Source organism: Ambystoma mexicanum, chromosome 7p (genome assembly GCF_040938575.1).
Source record: "Ambystoma mexicanum isolate Mex_15411 chromosome 7p, UKY_AmexF1_1, whole genome shotgun sequence".
In the NCBI taxonomy this organism is placed as follows: domain Eukaryota; kingdom Metazoa; phylum Chordata; class Amphibia; order Caudata; family Ambystomatidae; genus Ambystoma; species Ambystoma mexicanum.
In genome coordinates, this window is record NC_090939.1 from 81,877,479 (window position 1) to 81,895,638 (window position 18,160).

An 18,160-nucleotide genomic window follows, 5' to 3' on the forward strand; every position below is an offset into this window, starting at 1 on the left:
AGCACGCATGAAGACGACAATGAACTGAACGATTACCTGGATAGCACAGCATACCTAGGAAATAACATTTGGTACCAGCACATGAAGGAAATTGGAAGACGAAATTCCGAAGGGGAATGCTATGTTTGTGCTCTCCTACCGTATAGCATGGGAAAGTCCAAGATCTTCGTGGCTGTAGAAATTAATGTCCAGACAGCGCACTGTCTTTCACACATAGCAATGTGCAAAACTAGAGGCCAGTTTATGGGAAGTGATGCTTCACTAATATGGGCAACTGAAACAGCTTATCCCGATGAAGATGATTGTGTTCAAGACATTAAAACGAGAAACAGAGCTCATATGAGGAATCATTTGATCAGATACGAGAAGCCTGGAGTTAAAGGAGCAGGAATAAGATAGGAAGTAAACCTGAGACTAAATGTCAAAGGAAAAACTCCAGAAGAAGCTCGAAAGTGGAAAAACAGAGCTCAAATGCAGATTTGCGGAACAGTGCTTTCACCAGACGGATGGGAGAAAGGAGTGGTGATTTGCAGAGCATGGATGATCACTGGACTCTACAAAGAAACTGTTGACATTGTGCAAAATGGCTGCAAGCCATTGTGGCCAAAGCTTGCAAAACTACTGACATAGGTCGAAGACAGAGGAGGACCCTAGCAGATAGTACCACTGGAAAGCCCAAAATTCTGCTTCAGGAACAATGGCACAAGGAAAATGGGGGATAATCAGAACTGTGGAAGAGTTTTTGATGCTCCAGGTATGGTTCACAGAACTGCAGTAATTATGGATCACTATTGGGCATGCGGATCCAAGGCATACATCAGGCTACCAAGAGACTGGGGAGGTATATGCACGATTGTGAATGTCCACGTTCCAGCGTTAGTGATCCCAAAAAGCGACCTGAGCATTGACAGTTTCCCGAAAGCAGATGCTCACCTGAGGAAAAGGAGATCTGTGGAACTAATAACTAGAATGAAGAGAGAGAATTACTTTTCTGCCAAATCAGAAGAAGCTTTTCATGCAATCCCATATGAACACAGGCTATTCAGCCTTACCTCATCAGTGTTTGCGACAATCCTCATGCCGAGATTCCAAGTTGGAGCCAATACTAAATGGTAGCAGATAACCAGATGGGAGTTAGTACAGACGATCAACACGACCATAAAAGGATTCAATGCAATAAAGGAAGAGCTAAGAACCATCAGACTAATGACTCTCCAGAACAGATGTGTACTTGACATGATCACAGCTATGCCTGGAGGAGTTTGTGCAAAAATTGGAGAATCATGTTGCACATTTATACCTTCTCACGACGAGGAAAATAGAACCTTAACGGAGACTATAGGAATGCTGACGAACCTACAGAACCAGATGATTAATGAAACTGATGAAGTTGATGATGACAGCTGGTTTGGATCACTGTTTTCATGGGTTTCACAGTGGATGGCGGATGCATTCAAGTTCTTAGGAGCCTTACTAGTGATGATATTGCTAGGATTTTGCGTTGTCAAGTGTTAGACGATCCTCTGCACACCAGAACACTGCTCACATCTCCCCAACACCTTCCTCGGGTTCCCACACAGCTCCCTCCAGGGTTCGAGGCTCATGTGATTCGGTTTACCCAAAGGACCGAAAGTTCCGTACCAGGTACAATTTACGGGCTCGGTTGCAACCCTTCTTGCATTGGCAGTTGCAATGGAGAACATACAGCAGAAGGGGCGGCGGAACACCTCCACGCCGATCGTTCACTTGCTCACGTGATTCAGAGCGGCGTTTCCCACGTGACCTTGGTGGACGTCACATGACCCCGAAACGCACAGTATTTAAAGCCTGATGTACAGAGCACTCATCGCTTCTCAGCTGTCTTCAGACCCTGTTTGGCGCTACGTTTGGACAAACACCACTGGTTTACCTCGATCTTGGAACTCTCACCTGGACTCCTTCGGATTATCCTTCTGTACCTTTGCTTGGAACTGCTTACCTATTACTGGATTTTGACACGTCCCTCACTGTCTTCGGATCATCTCTTGGTACCTTGTTGAACTTCTACGCTATTTCCCTATTGGGATTCAAGTTACAGGTGGCTTATCCTGTATCCACGCTTGCCTGCGTCCCTTTTGTTCTAGGGACCGCCTCATCTGAGTCTCGAACCTCCCTCCTAGGTTTCCTGGGTTTTCCAAACACCGGATAGGTAAGACTATTCAGATCCTTTGGTTCTTGTGATATATTGTAATTGCCTGGTACTTAACCTCGTTCTTTTTGCAGCAGCATCGGTGTTCCAGAGGTTCCGTGGATCCGGGAAGTAACATCTCCCACCTGTGTCCCCAAAGGTCGCACAGCGGGTTGCTTTTGGTTTCCCTGTGCGTCATTTGGGGATGGAGGTCTCAACGGTCTACACGACACTCAAGTCAGAACATCAAGATAATTATCTCACAGTGCCAGAAAACTGCAAAGAAAGCCATAGGGATGAAGATCATGATTGTCAACACAGGATGGAAGCCCAGAGATCTGACTGATGAAGAAATAAGGGATTTTGTGAAGGCCAGTGTTCACGCACCAGAAGGAACAAAGTTTCTCTATCACAGGAAACGTAGAAATTATGTGGGAAAATGGATTTACTGCAACCCAAATGGACAATGTCAGCTGATGACATGGAACAAAGAAGAACATGTGAGGACTGCAGAAAGCCTGAGAGGAGTGATAAAGATATGGATGCCAAAAAGACACTTCTTCAAGCCATCATGTACAGAACCAGAAGATGAAGAGGGAATCAGCCCAGAAGAGGATATTAAGATTAATACAGAGGAACCAAGTAAGATGAATCCAAAGGAGAAAATGGAAGTGGTTGATGAATCGACCAGAGGCGGGAGTGTAGAGGAGGTCCCAAATATAGCCTGCACTCCAGTCGCCCATTTTGAAGTACCAGGAACATTCACACCGACATATGTGACGTATGATGAGCAGATAAACCAGCGGAGAGCCGCAGTAGGGCTCTGCCCAGTACCTATCAGGACAATACCTATTGAAGTACCAATAACCAGACAACCATTGGCAGTAAGGTACCCATTGAGAAAACCCTACCAGCAAATGAGACGAAAAGAAGATTGTTTAAACACTGTACAGGGAGAAACCAGAAAATCCTTAATGGAGGATGAATGTGACATCACGAGGGCCCGGACTAACGTACAGATAGAAGATATGACGACCCAAGAATGACACAAAGAGACGAAACACCAGGAATAAAGATATTGTGAAACCAAAGGAAGAAAACATTGTTGAAATACAAGAGAGCTTAAGCTGAAAGCATGATGAAGATATTCAATCAGCTAACGCCTGTACATATGCTTGGAACCGCAAGAAGCTAAAGAAACCAGTGTGGCTTGCTATGCTAAGTAGAAGGATAGAGCGGCAAGCGCCATTATACATAATCTACCTCAAAACAAAGCACGATATTATAAGTGCGGATCCACTTTGCATAAAAAGCAGAACCAACCCAGGTAATTCCAGGCCAAACGCAAGAGGTTTCATATTCTAGCATCAAGAGGAAAAAGGCTGAATCAAAACTCGGCAGAGGCAGATCATGCCAGGGAAACCAAGGTCACATAGATAGAAGCTGTAGACAGTAGCTACTTTTAATTGAAGCCAAGAACAGAATATCCTGCCCCTTAAGAATCGAGATAAGAAAGCAAATGCAGGTGGCAGGGTGAAACGAAAATCAAATGCATAAATGGAGAGAAACGAGGCAAATTCATGGTGTACTAGCACATGACCAGCCGAGCAAAAAGAGGCACGGTTTCACACCTACACCTGGCACGGGCCCAGACAGAGATATCAAAACTTTTTCCAGACAGAAGATGCCGTTTCGGGGCCAACCACAGTGAACTAATTGACACATAGCCCATAAAGTGAAGATTGATTGAAGGAAGGCAGGGTGAGCTAAGGGACGTCCTGCACCTGGTTGACCATTCTGCATGCTGCTAGGCAAAGTGGAGAGTTATGCATGGGGTTGATGCCAACCCAATCACAGTGGACCAAATAATCTAGGGTCCTATAATTAGTAGAACCAATGAGACGTTGTACTTTTAGTGACGTCGACAGTAGTCATTTTTGAAGGTAGGGTTTAAATGCCCACCTGACAGTATTTACCCAATCCGCTTACTCCGTTACCATATACAGATATAGAACCTATATTAAATTTACCTTTTTCCAACCAATAGAATTGTATGTTAACTTTTGAGTGTTACACGTCAGATTATGATGTGTTTTGAGCATAAAAGTTATGTCTTTTATGAAGTTTGAGGGAGTTAAAGTGAGACAGGTTGTCGCACTGCTGTCGATTTCCATGTTTCCCTGTTTTTTGTACTTGTCATTAAACTGACTCCCCTTTGCCAAACCACTGAGTTGTCCTTATTGATTGGGGCTGGTGTAAGAGACCCTGCACCCCCATCCATCTCGAGGTGCAGCTTTCTCATCTTAAAGTACTGCAGGGCAAACCCCGACTCTATGGGCCGACCGGGGGTCTCTCAGTACACCACTTCCCACTATACCAGACAGCCTTCAACTGGGGAGTATAGAATATTTAATCAGACAACCTGAGCAGGATTGCTGCCTCTTCGGTTTCTGAAGTGTTTCACAGCATTAATCAATAGTTTGGGACTTCAGAACTGTTGATCGACAAACCTGATCTTTGATATCCTTTTCATTATGTTGCCTTGTCTTCTACTCCTTATTGCCATTATTCCTTTTCCTCTTCTAAGAAAGGCACTCCTGACGGTGAAGAAACTGCAGTCTTTATAACCGTCATATCCCCCCTGTTGCAGAGGAAGTCAAGGTTTTCTCGCCACCTCACTGAGGCCTAAACATGTCTGGGGCTGCTACTGGTCATACAGAATGGATGTGACCTAGCTGTTTAGGCTCGACTTTTCCTTTTGGGTTGGTCCAAGGCACCAGGTAAGCTTTTGAAGTGGGAGATTTTACTCAACTTGTTTCAAGTTGCGAATAAAATATTCCCTTAGGGAGTAAAATAGTTTCTAATGGGGGTATTTTTATGCAAGTACAAATATAGTTTAACTCTAAAGCAGAACTTTTTTTTATAATTCATACTTCTTTGCATCTAATACTTTATGCACATTAAGATGAACAAGTTACTCTCTTACCTGGTAACGTTCTTTCGATGGGATGGTCCGACGACGTATTCCATATCTATGACAGTAATCACCACAGCTGTGCTGCTTCGGAAAATTTTTCGACGTCGACACGCCGTCCTCGAGGGCCTCCGTCGAGCCGACGTCACCGGATGTTATAAGTAGGACGCATGTCATAGATATGGAATACGTCGGAGGACCCAATCCCCTCGAAACATGTTTACCTTAAAGTTGTCTTCTGATCAGACAGTATTATTATTAGAGCTACTTCCAATGGCAAGGTTCTGCTTGTACCAATGATCTGTACATATATGTGAAGCTGTGTGGGTAGAAGCAGGGGAAGGCTCCTAGGTGCCTATTGTCTCCTATATTTTCTTAGGAGTATTTTTACACCCCATTAAATTTTGTTGGGGGTAACACCGGTTCATTCAAACACAGGGTACTTACCTTGAGACTTACTATACAAAGTGAATTGGTTAGTTGTAGTATATTAAACGTATGGTTTTGTTTAAAGTTTAATAGAGGTGTTGTGTTTATAACTGATGCATTAAAAATAAATGTACTTATATTTTTTACCTGAAACCTTGAGTCGGTGTTTGCTTGAGTCACAGTAATTGTGGTCCCTTTGTGTAATCTCTGTTACTGCTCATATACTCGTGAGATAAACCTGGCTGCTCTGCTACTGCTACCACTATAATTTAGTAGTACAGGCTTGTACCATAGGTAAAACTTGCATTGCCACCTCTGGTCTTAATCGTGTGTAGTGGTCCCTAAGGGCACTGCACAGGATTCTGCCTAACACTCCTATATTTTCTTAGGAGTATTTTTACACACCATTACATTTTGTTGGGGGTATTTGCTTGTTTTTAGGGAGTAAAACTGCCTTTTAAGATGCTTAACTGTAGTTCTGGGTGGGTCTAAGTCTGATTTGAATACATTCATTCCCCTTTTGTAATGGAATGAAGGCAGAAACACAATGGTCTTGAGGGTTTCCACGAACATAGCCAGCGATTTTATATTAATTCAGAACCCCTCAACCATCACTCTTCTGCACTGCAAGATTAAATAAGACTCACATGCTTGCATTCCCTTTCAAACCATGGAATTTCTCTGGGGTGTTTTTATTTACTTTGAAGTTTTATAACTCGCCAAATTGCATCGGAGCTGCTTCGAACTACGAGGTGGAGGTCAACAGAAAACCAAAGCAGTGGGAAGTACTGATTAATCACAATCCAAAAAATATGTTCACAATGATCCAAAAAGTAACAAAACACACATCACATAGTTAAGCACTAAATACCCAGTTCCGGGACCACTAACAGTTCAGCAAAGACCAGAAATAATGTATTTTAAAAGGAGGGGTAGACAGTATGTTGAGGGTACTACGATCTCAAGTTTCTCCCAGGTATAGGTTTGGTGTGTGGGCGCTGATCCCTGTACTCGTGAGTACTTTATGGGTTAATCAGTGTCTTTTGTGTACTCATTTGTTTCAATAAAGGTGCCACTGCAAGGCCTTTAAGGCAGGAGTCATGGCATCCAGGTTTTCAAGGCAAAGATCATGGTTGCTGCTTCATTTAGGAGTAATTGCTAGTGGTAGATCAGGTATTTGCTAACGCCCGTATAGGTTGTGTTGCAATAGTCCTGTCCTGATAACACCAGGGCTTGAGTAAAGGTGATGATATTTTTTTCGTGGCATTTACGGAATACACAAGAGAAGACAAATAGAAGCAATTCATAATTAGTATGTTATCACAGCGGGCTGGGTGGTGAATGGAAGGGCATGAGTTATCTGAACGTAAGAGCCCTAGGGCCAGGTAATACTTCACAAAGCATCTAAATGTTCTCCTTATTAAGGAACAAGTTATTTTCTATCCTCCAAGTTAGAAATTGTTAACTATTTTGACAATGCCTTATCAATGTTGCCTTTTGGATAGAACATGACTTGTTAAATTTCTGGTTATTAGTGTCTGTTATGAGAAACAGGGAATGGGTGACCCTCATCCCCTTTAAGTAAAGGAAGTTGTCTACTGCCAGCATCAGAAACTTAAAATGAGACGGAAGCCCATTCAATTTCTGTACCGACCTGGAGTCCTGCTCAACTTAGCAAAGGATATTGTTGGTGCAATTTGCTAGATCATGGAAATGCACAGTGCAGCAGTTTGAACTGGAAGACACATTCACTGCACTTGACCAAAAATGACAGGGAAGCTGCAAGCAATGGCATTCCTTACCTGGGCACGCTCCTTACTTATGTGTAGTAAATTAGTTGCAAAATCACCTTACCGAGGACAAACATATCTTCTCAATTCTATCTGGTTTTCATCATAGTTAAGCAGTGAGATGGCTAATGTGCAGGACATGGACAATGCCATCAGTATGCTGGATGGAGATACGGAGCAGCCAGTTTGTCTTTTCTACTTGACTGCTTAGCAACTTCCGATAAAGTGTATCATGATCCATTATTACTCGCCATTATTGACTATTGTCCATTAAGTTGACTGACATTTTGCAAAGGGGTTTGCCAAATGTATATTTAGGTGTAATCTGTTGATCCAAGCAAGATCCGCCAGGTTAGGTACTTTCTTTCCGGTCATGTTGTAAACCCTAGGGTTCTATCCTATCACCACAGTCATTTAACATATGGAGCGATTCGGTGATGGGGAGCCGGATCGAGCATCTAACTCCACAAGCATGTAGATGACAAAAGCTTTATCCTACAATATTATGCATGGATGATGTCTGATGCCCATGTCTATGGGACTGTCAATTCCAGCAAGAATTGTAGGTCTGTATTTATTTGCATTTATAAAGTGCTCTAGATAAGTAAACATGGTTCAAATTAAAGTTGGGTGAAAATAATAATTATTGACTCAACGTAAGAAGATCAGATTGAACAGAAATAGGAAATGAGGAAAGAGTGGTTAATGACCAAATAGGTAAGGGTAAGGAGTTCCAGTATTTGCGTGTTAATGATGAAAAAGCACGAAAGCGGGATGAGGCCGTTTGGGGACAGTTAGAAGGTGAATAGATTCAAAATGAAGAGAACGTGCAAGAACATATATAGAAATAAGGGAAGATAGGTAAGGAAAGCCAGGCTATGAATATACTTAAAAACTATACCTAATCAATGAAAGAGCAAGAGAGTCAAAGGTAAGCCAAGAGGTGGATGTAAGTGAAAGGGAGATGGAAGAATGACTGGAAATGCAGAAAAGAGTAAGAACAGCAGAGTTGAAGATCGATCTTAGGGTGGCAAGACGATAGTCAGGGAGATAGTCAGGGAGGCCAATTAGTACTAGGGAGCAGTAGTCAAAATGTGACAAGACCAGAGAGGAGGTTAACAGCTTTGTTTATTAAAAGAAAGAAAGTGAGTTTTACAAATGTTATAGCAAGATATAAAAGAAATATGGCCTTGAAAAGAGAGTTAAGAGTAAAAGATGACTCCAAGATTTCATACTGTGTGACTGATGGGAATAGTGGAGGGTGGGCAAGAAATAGAAGCAGGATAGGAACTAGAAGAGACAGAAGAAGCTGGGAAAAATATAATTTCGATCTTACATGCATTTAAATTAAGAAAGTTGGAATGCATCCAAGAATGGATTGCCAAGAGACAGGTACAGGTAGCTGGATGAATAGTATCAGAAAAAGTAGAAGGAAACAAAGATTTGGGAGCCAGCGGCATAGAAGTGGCAAGACTAGTCAAACGACTTAATAATAAAACAAAGGGAAGCAGTATAGAGGGAGAAAAAAAGGGGACCAAGAACAGAGTAGCTTGTAGTAAAGTGTGGTCAACAGTATTTAAGGCAGTTGGTGAGTCTAGAAGAATAAGGATAGAAGAATGTTTTACATGACTAGCAGAAAGAATAGAATCTGTAACAGAGACAAAAGCAGTTTCCATAGAATGTAGAGGACGGAAGCCAGACTGAAGTTGAAATAGGAGATAGTGGTGGTCAATATAAGTAGAGATATGAGTGCAAATAAACTGTTCCAAGATTTTGGATACGTAGGGTAGATGAGATAAAAGGAGTAGATACTTCAAAGGTAGATTTTGTTTAGATTGGTATGGTCATGGCATGTTTGAAATCTGAAAAAATTAGACAGAGAAGTATTCAGGAGGGAAGCAAGTAAAGGTATCAAGTGTGAAAAAATGAATAGTTACTCATTGTAGTGACTAACGTACTCTTAGTCCATAGTCCCCTTTCCTCCATACTTCATGGGGCGTCCTCGCTAGGGACGGGAGACAGAACCTTTTTCACCAGAAGAAATCTTATTCCCCTTCAAATTTAGAGGCGCGCAGGGGCGTGGCCCTGGGAGCATGCACTCCCCTGACTTCGCCAGCTGGCACCCCTCTTCAGTCCCCATTGATGCCTCGACAATATTTAACATTGCCTAATGACACCCGTATTATTAGGGGGGAGGACGGTGGGATGTATGGAGGAAAGGGGACTATGGACTAAGAGTACATTAGTCACTACGGTGAGTAACTATTGAGTAGTCTTAGGTTCCGTCCCCTGTCCTCCATACTGCATGGGCGATTACAACTGAATGTAGCCCCAGTGTGCAGAGGAGACCCTCCTTAAGAAAACAGAATCCTTTGAACTGCCTGTCCATAACCGTGTCTGACTTAGAGCATGCGTCCAAACAGTAATGCTTACAGAAAACCGAAGGGGTGGCTAAGGTGGCCGGCCAGCTGATGATCTGCCACGGCACCAGTGTAACGCTCACCTGATTCCCATGGAGGCGCAGGTCTGGCTTCGAGTGCTGATGCTTCTTCAGTGGTGAAGCGCAGGACTCTGAAGATGGACAGGAAGGGCCCTCTACTCTGGCTTCTCCGGCTCGCAGGAATATTCCCCTGTGCGTGAAAAGGGAGTATTACCCACTGACTGAGTTATGATCAAGACTCCCACTCTCTTCCAACCCTCCACGATACCCTTCCACGATTCCCCGTGAAGTCTCACCTTAGGGTCAGGAAGGATGAGCTCTCCATCCTGCTTCTGATGCAGGGGCGCGTTGAAACCCAGTTACTTCACTGGATTGAGGATTGATGGGAGTTCAGGTAAGCTTGACTATTCAGGTAAGGCTCTGTAAAAGTTCTATTGCAAGTTCAAAAGTCCAAGCTTAATAGTAATGTTCATTGTCTTTTTGCAGCAAGCGCTAATGTTTATGTCTTTTTTCCCCTTAGGGGCCGGGGTTCGGAATGCCGTAGATATGGCACCGACCCGAAGTGAAACGTGCAGTTCCAGTTCCAGTAAATGGCAGGTTAGTTCTGGATGAGCGCTCGGGAACTGACTTTGCATACGCTCATTCAAAGTCTTTGTCTTTTTTCCCCATAGGGGCCGGGGTCCGGAAAATGCCTGGAAGTTGCAAGATCCGAAATGAAATGAGGTAAGTCTTATTCCCCTCCTTCTCTCACCTCTTATTCTTGTCTTTTTCTCTAGGCTCTGGGAAGTTGCTGTGTATCCGGATGATCGCTGCTGAAGATGGAGGAACCCAGGAAAGGTGAGTGAAATGCAGCGCTGCAGCGATCATAACGAAATGCTTTTAAAAATAATGTCTTCCCTTTCAGGATCATCAGTGATGTCTCCGTGGTGCAGATTTAGCTGGTAAGGTCTCTTGTCTCCCTTTGCAGGTGACCCAGGATGCTGACAGGCGTGGCTGAAGTCCAGATGCAGGAGCTGACACGGTGAGCGTCCAGCTGCGAGGAGCAGAACAACGCGAAGCGTGAGTTGCTGATCGGGTGTGGTTTAAATAGCTTTGGAAGAAGTCCCAAGTGTGTATCCTTCCTCCGATCAGGTATGTATCCTTCCCCGACCACACCCGGGTGGAAAGTAGTCCCACAGGTAAAGTAGTTCCATTCAGGCCTCAAGAGGGCCTGGATGTGGCAGCATGGTCTGCATCAGGTAAGTGCACATGAAAACACTTGAACACATGTCTAGTTTTATGAGCCTGGCGCCTAAGGCGCCAGGACAGAGGTCCAACATGAGCCTGGCGCCTAAGGCGCCAGGACAGCGTCCAAAGGGTCCCAGCTTGGGCCCGCTGGCACTCTCCTGGGGGAAATGATGCCTGCCTCTGGGGTCGCTGGGTCGGACCTGGCTCCTTGGAGGTAGGCATCATGACAACCAGCCGCTGGAATGTGATGGCCGTGTCCTTGGCTCCGACAGCGTGGGTGTGCATGTTAGCTGGAAGCGGTTTGTGCTGCCCTCATAGGCCTCCTTGATGGCCAAAACCATCCACCTTGCTATAGAGGCCTTGGATGCCTGATAACGAGGCCTTGACACCCCAAAGGTGACAAATAGAGCGTCCGACTTACAGAAGCCATTGATCCTGTCCAGATAGAATTTCAGAGCACGTCTGACGTCCAGACAGTGCAAGACAATTTGAGCATCATCTTTAGGGTCGGCAAAAAACATAAGACTATCTCCTCATTCAGATGGAATGCAGAGGGCACCTTAGGTAGGAACACAGGGTGTGTTCTCAGGACCACCTCATCCGTGTGAAAAGGAGTATAGGGTGCTGAAGCCACCAGCGCCTGGATCTCGCTGGCTCTGCGAGCTGAAGTGAGACCCACCACCAGAGCTGTTGTAATGGTGACCAGCCTAATGTCCATGGACGCCATTGGCTTGAATGGTTTGTGCGCCAAGGCGCCCAACACTACATTGAAGTCCCAAACAGGGTGTGGTTTCTTGATGTGAGGGAAGAGCCTGGTGAGGCTTGACAAATGTCACTTGACCACCGGGTTGGAAGAGGAGAACATTTCCTCCTCTGAATTTCTGTAGGCCCCTATGACTGCCAGATAGATGTGGCATGTATCCACCTGCACGCCTGAGTGGGAAAGGTGTGCAGAGAAGGAGAGTATGTCATCCAATGTGCATGTAAGGAGGTCGATCTCCTTAGACTCGGCCCTGTGACAGAACCTAGACCATTTACTCTTGTACTGGCTCCTAGTAGCCTTGCTCCTAGCGCCCTGAATAATTTCTAGTTTATCCTATGATAGACCCAGGTGTTTCAGCGTGACCTGCTCAGGAACCACGCTGCAAGGGCTAACTTCTGTGGGGCGGGTTGGATGACCCTGCCCCCCTGTTGTGTCAGGAGATAAGCTGGGCCCATTGGCAGGTGAATGGGAGGCCTGTCCAAGAGGCTGAGGAGATCCAAAAACCACGGTCTTGCGGGCCACCACGGAGCTATCAGAATGATGCTGAGGTTACACGATTTCTTCATCTTGCAGATCACCCTGTGGATCATGGGTGTAGGAGGGACAGCATACACTGTCATGCCACTCCACTGAATCTGGAAGGTGCCGGCCAGGGAGCCGGGGCCCTGGCCCTGCCAGGACGCTAACTGCTGGCACTTCTTGTTGTCCCAGCAGGCAAAGCGATCCACCTGAGGATGCCCCCATCTGCTGAAGATCTCCAGCAGCACCTGAGGATGCCCCCAGTCTGCTGAGTCTGTCCACTTCCAGGTTGGACTCCGCCGGAAAGTGAATGGCCCTCAGGTAAATGTTTTTCTCCAGGACCCAGTTCCACATGCTGACTGCTAGGTTGCACAGTGGAGGGGACCTGGAACCACCCTGGTGGTTGACATAGAATATGCTGGAGGAGTTGTCTGTCTGGATGAGGACGACCTTGCCCCCAATGAGCGGAAGGAAAGCTTTGAGGGCTAGCCAGATGGCTTTCAGCTCCAGCCAACTGATATGAGACTCCTGCTCCTGCAGGGTCCAGACTTTGCTTGTCCAAAGGGCCCCCCCCAGCCTTCCAGGGAGGAATCCGTAGTAATGGTGACCTGCGGGGCTGGCTGCCGGAAGGGCCTACCCATCTACAGATTGCAGTCCCTAGACCACCATGTGAGGTCCGGCGTAGAGATGGAGGAATGCCGACCAGCTCCACTTGGGAGCCCCGCTCCTGATTCCATGAGGCTGCGAAATGCAGCTGCAAACTCCTCATCTTGAGTCTCATGTAGGGTACGGCCAGTAGGACCGCTGCCATGATGCCTTATAAGTGCTGGTACCACCAGGCCGAGGTCACTTCTCGGGTGAGGAAATGAGTAGTGGCCCTCTTGATGGCCGTGACCTTGTCCTCCGAGGAGAAAACTCTCTCGGAACTTGTGTCCCATATGAGGCCCAGAAAGATCAGGCTCTCCGTAGGCTGCAGCTGAGACTTCTTAAGGTTGACCGAAAACCCCAGCTCATGGAGTGTGATCATAAGGGTGGAGGAAGTGTGATGAACTGCCTCTGGAGACTGAAAAAAGCCCTTGCTCCCCCCTTTTGTTGTTTACGCCAGTGTTGACTCGGTCAACTGTCAAGTTGCTGGACCTCTGTTCTTTGAAGCCGTGCAACCCTCCAAACGCCCCCTCCCTTGGCCATGTTGCTGGTACAAGTGTGTAGCCCCTCGGTTGTAAACCCAGTAAAAGAACCTTGCGGTCCCTCAGCACTGTCTCCGGAAGGATCTATAGATCCGTCAGCCCGGCGGCCAGGAGCTGAATTAGCCTTGCGAAACATGCTGGTGCAAGAACCTGAGAGGTTGCTGCCGTCTGGGGGGTTTCCTTGGGAAGGAGTCGCCCTTGCGGGGTGCACTGGAAAAGAGCGGCCCTCCCTTGGGCTTTAACCTAGGTCTGACAAAGTCCTTCAAGTCCTCTGGAGGCAACTTCTCGAAGAGCTCCCTCCAGCTAGCTAGTCTGTTCTTCAAAGCATGTGAAGACAGTGCATCGCACGCGGTGAAACCCTCCCATCCGTTGTTGGGGCCAAGGCAGCAGAGGCAAAGCGCGTGGGGATCTGATTTAGGGAAGAGCCCTTCGCATGCTGGACACCTGCTGAAGTCCACTGAAGTCGACATGCGCCGGGGAGGAGCGTGGAGCCAGAGGACCGAGTACCTGTTTGATAAAAGAAGACAGAGGAAAGTATCTTGGGAAGAGCGCATGATATTACATGGCCGAAGACAAATTTAGGAGTGCTGGTGAAATTGGCTTGTTCTCGTCAACGCGGAAAAGGGGACTGAGGAGTGGTACCGGTGGGTGGAGTCAGGGGAGTGGATGCACCCAGGGCCACGCCCCCGTAAGTCTCTAAATTTAAAGGGGAAGAAGATTTTTTCTGGTGAAAAGGGTTGTATCTCCCGTCCCTAGCGAGGGACGCTCAATGAAGTATGGAGGAAAGGGGACTGTGTATAAGAGTAAAATTAAGCACAAGAGAAGAGTAAATGGGGTCAAGCGAAGATGCAGTAGGGGTGTGCCGGGGGGGAAAATCGTGCAGTTTGAGAGTCAGAGATAGGAAAGAAGGAGGAGAAAATACAAGTCGTAGACAAAGACAGGGTGGTCAACAACTGGCAGAACTAACAGATGAAGATATGAAAGAATGAAGGTTAGACACTATTTTATAAAAGTAGAGAGCAAAATCAGTAGAATTAATAGAAGAGCAGCAGGGGTCCGGTGGAGAAGGAGAAAGAATGACTTGAAGAGAACATGTAAATGAGGATAAAAAGAATAAGATCAGAATTATGTTGTTTCTTAGCTGTGATTAAAGCATAATCTTAAGTATAACGAACAGTAGAAAGATGATTAGAGTCAGCAGATGACTGAGGCTTGTTCCAAAACATTTTGGCGCGAATTAAGGAGGGGCTGGTAAAGATGAAAGATTGGAAGTAAACCAACTATGGGAAGGTTTATGAAATGGGCAAAACTATTGTTTAGGATGTAGAATATGAAGTGAAAATTGCAAAGCAGTGTTAAGTGAAGAAACGGCCGAGTTAATAGGAATAATGTTAATAGTAATGAACAGACGGAAGCGTATTTGAAAATAGTAAATACTACATGATTGAAGATTACGTTGAGTAAATTTGTCAGGTGAGCGAGCATGATTAGGAAAAGAGGAAGAGCAAAAGTGAGGGGCAGAAGAGAGCGATCTGAAGAAAAAAAGTGCATAGCCATAATAGAAAGCTGAATAGGAAGCGACAAGAAGATTATATTAGCAATGATCCAGAAATATGAGAAGGAAGTGTGTGGTGTTGTGTGAGGTGATAGGATAGGAATAGTGGGAGAAAAGATAAAGATGCACAAGTGGTACCAAGATGAAGGTTAAAGTCGCAAAGAAAAAATGCATTGTCAAGAGGAAGAAGAGAATCTAAAAAAGAATCAATGGGCCTCATTACAAGCTTGCCTGTCCGGAAATAGCGTTGCCGGTAGATCCGTATCAGCACCCTTTTCAGGACCAGTATAGTCTGAGTTGCGATGCCGGTAACACCGGCATCACAAGTGACCCACTGCATCCGGCAACACCATTGCCGGTATCTGCTGGACATGCCCGTAACAACGTGAAAACGATGTCGGAAACACTGGCATTAGGGACCAGCAGTTAAGTGGATTCTGGTGTGTAAAAACATGCCACAGGTGCTCAAAATCAGCAGGGGTCGTCCCAAAGGGCTGTGCCACAGCACAAAAGGACCACTCCCACACCCCCTCCAACACCACAATGCTAGCTGTAGCTGTACTGGAGCTGGAGGCCATGCTTGTAGAGCGATTACTTGAAGCGGCAGGGAGGCGGAGGATGCAGCGGAGGCGCTTGAGGAGAAGGAGGGCTATCATGGCCCAGCAAATCCCCAATGTCCAGCAGATTGTAGCCCGCAGACATCCACCAATCCCTCGCTTAAGGGCCACACCATTCAACCTCAGCAAGGTCAGACCCACACCCTGTACCGGCTAGACAGGGACACCATCACCTCAATAGTGGACCTGATCAACCTCATCAATATCCACACAGCCACCCCCCCTTGCTGATGGTAGTATCTGTGCTACACTTTCTAGCCACAGGCACATACCAGCACACTGTTGGTCAGATACATGGGATCCTGCAACCCTGTTTTTCCAGTGTGCTATTCCAGGTAATTGATAATCCTATCCAGGACTGCTGACCAGGTAAATGGCACAAAAATAGCCTTCCATGCCCTTGCAGGCATGCCTAGCATCATTAGTGCCTTGGACTGCACACATGTGGAGCTGGTGGCCAGGCATGCTGTGGAGGTTGTTTACCACAAAAGAAAACTATATAATTCGCTGAACGTGCAGTTGGTGTGCAATGCCCGCCTCATCATCACCCATTGCTGTGCCAGATTTCCCGGTTCCACCCATGGCTCCATGGTGCTGCGCAACTCCACACTGCCTGGGTACATGGCACGTCACAGTGGACAGCGTACCTGGCTGCTGGGTGAGTACAACTACTAGGCAATGAGCACTATTGAATTGGGGGGGCATGAAACAGCATAGTGTACCTGGCTTCTGGGTGAGTACAACTACTAGGCCATGAGCACTATTGAATCTGGGGGCCATGTCATGTATTCTATGTGCACATCACCCGTGGCTGTGCACATAGAATACTTATTTCCATCTCACATACCACTTACCTGTGTTCCTTAAATGAGAAAAGCACCATGAAATGGAACATGTGTAGGATATGGAATGGAAAGGGGATTGGTTGCCATGATTAGGAATTCCAGGAATCAAGTCCATAGTACTACACATACATTCACTAACTATAAGGGGACAAGTATGTAGTTTGTGTCGTGCATGTATAAAACATGAAAGGGCTGTGAGGCTGCGGTGTCCTGGGTGTGCCCTATCTCCCCAAGCTGGGGGAGGCATACCTTCTCTGCGAAGTGGAGGGATCAGATGTGGGCCAGGTGAAAGGCGTTGTCCAATCCCATCTGGAAGTGTGCTCCCCTGCCTGATCTCCGAGCGCAAAGGGTGCCGGGTGAGCGGCCATTTTGTCTTGCTCCGCGCCACGTGCTTGAGGCGTGGTGATTGCCGAGCTGGATCCGGTCTCTACCTGCACTCTGAAAAGCAAAGGTTGCAACCTTTTCTGCACTGCAGGTCGAGACCTGATAGGCAGAAGGTGCCGGTAGTGCTGCGTACAGGCACCCCCTTGGACATGGTCCCGGTACAAGGGCGAATCCCCTCGGGTCGGGACCTGGTAATAGAGCCTTGCAGCCCCTCAGCTGTAGGACCGGTAGGATCTTGCAACCCCCGGCCTGCGGGCCGGTAGCTGGAGTAGCCACGGTCTTCTTGCTGGTTTTAGAATCTGAAAGGTCCCTCCCGCTTGGGCGTTTTCCAACAAAGGAGTCACCCTTACGGGGTGCAGAGGAGAACAGGGCACCTACCTTGGGCCTGGTCTTCTTTATCACATATGATTTAAGGTCCTGTGGAGGTGATCTTCTTTCAAAGAGCTCTCTCCACCTGGCTAGTCGATTCTTCAGAGCACGCAGAGTCAAGGCGTTGCATGCGGTACAGCCGTCCCAGCCGTGGTCTGGGCGAAGCCACCGGAGGCAGAGTGCATGAGGTTCACATGTCAGGAAGGGACCCTTGCAGGCTGGACACCTGCTGAAACCCGCCATCGTCGGCATGAGTCGGGGGGGGGGGAGTATGGCACCAGAGGACAGAGCAGCACCTGATAATTGGTAGAGAAAAAAGAAAACGAGAATAACTTCTTCCGGTGAAGAGCGCGTGGAATTACAAGGCCAGAGGCCTAACCCAGGAGCGCTGGTCAAATCGGTCCGTTCCCGTTGACGTAGAAAAAAGTGCCACTGGTGGGCAGAATCAGGGGAGCGCATGCTCCCTGGGCCATGCTCCCACACGCATTTAAATTTAAAGGGGCAGATGATTTTTCTGGTGAAAAAGGTTCCATTTCCCATCCCTAGCGAAGGACGCCCATACAGTATGGAGGAAAGGGGACGGGACGTAGGAGTCTGAATACTACAACCCTTAGGCAATTGCACAGTGGTAGCAATTAAGGATAACAGTGCTATCAAAGGTTCTTGCATCAGATTAAAAGGTCCAGAAGATTTAGACTGACTTTCTAACAAATGCAAAATCCTAATTGGGAAACCTAGATCGGACTGTGCTTGTGAGTAATTTGTGAACCTTCTGAATGTGTAAGTCATATAATAAAAAAGGGAAATGGGGGAATTACTTTTCTTCCATTTGTTTTAGTATTTGCCCATTACGATAACTGCTGACATGAGCATTTCCCACACAGGTGTGGGAAC

The 18,160-nt window shown here is 46.5% G+C and overlaps 1 protein-coding gene across 6 annotated transcripts in view; it reads right to left on the bottom strand.

The window, feature by feature from the left end:
• Positions 1–18,160, bottom strand: part of STXBP5L (syntaxin binding protein 5L) — a 3,950,894-nt gene that overhangs the window by 351,855 nt on the left and 3,580,879 nt on the right. The gene's annotated exons all lie outside the window — the stretch shown is intronic.